The 4,650-nt window shown below is 40.3% G+C and overlaps 1 pseudogene; it reads left to right on the forward strand.

Annotated features, from left to right (window-relative positions):
• Window positions 1-230: 230 nt before the first annotated feature.
• LOC102016048 lies at window positions 231-3,293 on the forward strand (annotated as a pseudogene).
• Window positions 3,294-4,650: the final 1,357 nt, after the last annotated feature.

Consider the following 4,650-nt stretch of genomic DNA (forward strand, 5'->3'; position numbering starts at 1 on the left):
AGCTGGGAAGTAGCTCAGTGTGAAGACCCTGGGTTCAACTCCAGTACTGTAAAAACAAACAATTAAAAAAAAAAGGCGGGAGAAGAGGGAGGCAAAGGAAATAAAACATTTGTCCTAATATTTTTCCCTTAGAAATTCAATCTACTGGCTTCTCCAGGAGAGATGTACAGAGAAAAGGGGCCCTGTCCTGGGACTCAACCACTTGAAATGGTTTCTGGCTCTAAGGCCAGATGGCTGTCAAACCTGGGAAAGGCCCCACGATCTCTGGACTAGGTACAAGAAAAATGAAAATTTTAAACAGTATTTTTTAGATTTTATACTGCTGGTTTTATGCATGAGATTTTTTTAGAAGAATATTAAGAGTGATTCTAAGGGAAATAAGGGAAAACTCCTCACAGATCATCAGGATTAAGGCAGCCCTATACTAACGTTATCACAGACTTGCTCTGATGGTCATATAGTTCAAAGGACAAGCCTAAAATACACAATGAATTAGTGCTGTGCTTTTTTTCAGCTCAAAACCCCCAAGCTGTGTGTTGAAATACTTCTGATTCCCCTGGGAGGGGTTATTTTGCTTTAGAGCTGATCTCCAGTTTATCTCCACCAACAATGCCTCCCAAGCCTTTCCAGAACACTGCGACACCTTCTGACCTGGGGACAAAGGAGGCGATGGGAGTGGGCAGCAGTGGTCACACAGAGGCACATGCTGAGCTTCAGGAGCACCAGGGAGGGCACTGAATGGAATCGCACACAGTGTGTTGGATTCTCTGTTGCTGCAGAATCATGGGAAGAGGCCATTAATGGGAACCCTGTCAGGAATGATTCTTCCTGCCTCAAACATTTTCAGTGTCACTCCCTTGACTGTAATGATGACAAACAGCACCACATGCAGAGACAGGATACAGAGTATTCAACTTGGATGGAGAAAGCAAAGCACTGCACCAAACAAACGCGAGAAAGGAGCCAGTCCCTGCTTAATTATTAGAGAGAGAAAGCAGTGTGGAAACCTTGGAGAAATCAGCTCTCCCTAGCTAAATAGTGACAAAAATGTCGTTAAAAAAAAACAAAACACACACTTGAGCATATCCCAAACAAAAAGCAAATTAGAGTTCTAATTTGTAGTGAGCCTTTTCTGGTCCTCATCATGATCCAAGAAGTTTATATTTGTAATCCCATGGAAAAGTTATTGGAATTCTAGCAAGTTAATTCCAATCTACGACTTCCAGTGCAACCCATGGTGAGAATAAAGCATATTTATAGTTGTGGAGAGCCAAGGGGGTCCTAAATCCAGCTAGTAGGATGGCTATCTGGAACAAAGGCCTTGATCCAGGGCCAAACCAGGGTTTTATTAATTCATGAGGAAGGCATTAGCCTGAGGATGAGTGACTGTGAGAATGGCAGGAAGTACATGATGCTGTGAGCGGGCTAGGTAGGTGGTCTGAAATCACCTCCACAATATGCAGCGGGAAGGATATGCCGAAGGAGTAATTTGCATAATACAATTCAAGGTAATATCTAATGTTTTGGGGTTGGTGCTTCAGCTCTGGTATGTAATTTTTTTATGCCCTAGGAAGTCATAGCCTCTTGTCTCAAGGCTTGATCCCAGCTCACAGCATGGAGTACGGCTCTCCATCCTGCCCAGCTCATACATGTTTTGGGGGAGCTACGGGGGTGGGGTAACACAGACCTGTTGCCTTGCTTCAAAGACTATACATCAGCACCTTGGCTAGACCAATGTGCATTGTTTAAAGCCAATTGAAGGGATAAGGAAAAGTCCTAGCCAGCTCTGTACATATCAATACATGGAAATAGGGCAGGTTTATCTAAACTGGAGATAACTGCTCTTCTTTCAAGGAGATTCATCCAGGTGGTGCTCCACACTGATTTAAGAAATCTTACATCCCCAAAAGTGTCATATGGGGCATGGAAAAAGGACTCAGACTTTCTTCCATAGCACTTAATGCACTTGCAATTTAATAATTATGTGATTTCTTTCTTATTGTCTTTCTTTACCACTAGAATTTCAGCCCCACAAGGTAGAAACTTTCTTTGTCTTATTCATCTTGTCTAAGATATATCCAGCAAGTGACACATAGTTTGATTACTGTTGGTATTTTTTCTATACTTGATCTTAAAATGATATAATAATTTTGAGATGAAATAAATAATTAAGGGGTATAACTGATGCTATTATCCATACTCTAGAATTAGTTGTAAATAAACATGGTTCAATTAAATAATCAGTAATCATTCCATACCTCCTGTTCCAAAACTCTCTAGTTGTTCTGCTCACAGATAAGCTTGCTTTTCAGGTTATCTATCTCCTGAGCATCCAGCTTTAAAACCAACCATAGAGACCATAACCTGCAATGGGTCAGAGGATTGCCTAATCATCTTTAACCTTACAGGCATCCCGTCTCTGCCAAAATATCTCGTCTTTCTCAGCTTCTTCCTCTTTCTCCTGTATCTGTTCAACGTCATGGGTAACACCCTGATCCTGGTGGCCATGGCAGCAGAGCCCAGCCTCAAGCCCATGTACTTCTTCCTAATTAACCTCTCATTCCTAGACATTCTCTCTACTACAACCACTGTCCCCAAGATATTGTCCCTATTCCTGCTGGGTGACCACTTCCTCAGCTTCCTTGCCTGCCTCCTGCAAGGTATATGTTCCATGGCCGCAACTGGTCAGAAGCTTTCCTCTTGGTGGTGATGGCCTATGACCGCTATGTAGCCATTTGCCGCCCACTGCACTACCTGGCTCACGTGACCCCACCCACACACCAGTGCTGCGCTGACAGCCAGTGCCTAGCTCACTGCCCTCCTCCTGCCCATCCCAGCAGTGGTACAGACCTCCAAGATGGCATTTGACATTACCTACATCTAACACTGCTTCTGTGACCACCTGGCTCTGGTCCAGGCTTCCTGCTCTGACACCACCCCCCAGACCCTCATGGGCTTCTGCATTGCCATGGTGGTGTCCTTCCTCCCCCTCCTCCTGGTACTTCTCTCCTATGCCCACGCTCTGGCCTCAGTGTTTTGCATCAAATCCCAAGAAGGACATTCAAAGGCCTTCTTTACCTGCAGCTCCCACCTCCTGGTGGTGGGCACCTACTACTCATCCATTGCCATAGCCTGTGGCCTATAGGACTGACCTGCCCTTCGACTTCCACATCATGGGCACTGTGGTGTATGCTATTCTCACACCAGTGGTCAGCTCTCTCATCTACACTCTGAGAAACAAGGATGTCAAAGAGCCTATTATGAAAATTGCATATCTCAAAACCAGGCCATAACAAAAGCATTCCATGTTAAATGTGACTAATTCTGCTCAGGACACCAAATAAAGATATTTAGCACAGATTATCAATTCAACAGCTATCACTGAATCAATAAATTAACAAAGGTTGTAAAATAGTAAAAGAAAATTTAGTTGAGCAGACAGCTCCAAGTATTTTCACATTTGGTCAAGTGCTTTCCCCCTGATGCAATGAAATGTGAAACTGTACTATATAGGAATCTTGAAATATTCTATAAGTATTTCACTATTGGATATTTCAACCCTAAACTGAAAAAAATATGCATTGCAAGAAAACTTTTCTATAGTATATTCAAAAATAAATAAAAGACATATCAAAAGAAAAGGAGAAATAAACTTTAAACTCTTAAAACTTTAAAAGAAAAAGTTTAACATTTCACTGTAAAGTGGGCAAAATACACGAGTAGACAGATTATTGAAAATATTCATTACACAATAAAAATATTCCATCTACTATACAAAGAATCCAAATGGGAAATGTGCCAAAACACCATTTTTCACTGAGTAGGATTCTTAAAAATTTATTACTTTTGATAAAACACATATGGAAAAAGAGACTCATAACTTGCTTGTGAGTATCTAAATTGGTACAACTTTCCTGCAATACCTACCAAAAGTACATATGTGCTTACCCTTTGACTCAGCAATCTTACTTCTAAAAATCTTCCTAAAATGCATTTGCACTCATTCCTTATGTTACTCATTCATCAATAAGGTGATGATTACATAAACTATAAAAACATATGACATGGCTGTAAAGTGGAAATGAGGAAGCTCTCTACATATTGATATGGTATCATCTCTAGGATATGTTAAGTAAGAAGATCAAGCTGCAGAACAGTGTTTTCATAAGAAGAGAGATAAATTGCTTAGAATTTAAAGAACACCCTAATGGTTAGCTACCTATAAGAAGAGGCTGGGAATGGGGGTGGGTGGGCATGGAAGCAAGACCAACAAATGTACATTCTACTTGCAGATATAAATTTTTTTAATATATTGGAACTCTTGCTGTGAATATATATAAAAATATATTAAATATATATTTAATATATTTTTAAATATATTTTTTAATATACAGGGTGTCTACAGTAGGGGAAGTTATACCTGTGTGGAGGCAGGAACTGTACAGGAAATCTACTTTTCATTTATGTTTTCTGTGAACTGAAGACTGCTCTTAAAAGTTTACTGAAAAAAATAGTAAAGGTATTTTGTAGAACATTCTTTAAACTGGAATTTCTATGAATGGACTTTGGTTATAGATATTGGAGAAAAGTACTGCAAAAGTGACATGTTCATCTTGCCACATATTATCATGGACAAATAATATCAATACA

The sequence above is a fragment of the Chinchilla lanigera genome, unplaced genomic scaffold, assembly GCF_000276665.1.
Source record: "Chinchilla lanigera isolate Chin_1 unplaced genomic scaffold, ChiLan1.0 scaffold00013, whole genome shotgun sequence".
Taxonomy (NCBI): Eukaryota; Metazoa; Chordata; class Mammalia; order Rodentia; family Chinchillidae; genus Chinchilla; species Chinchilla lanigera.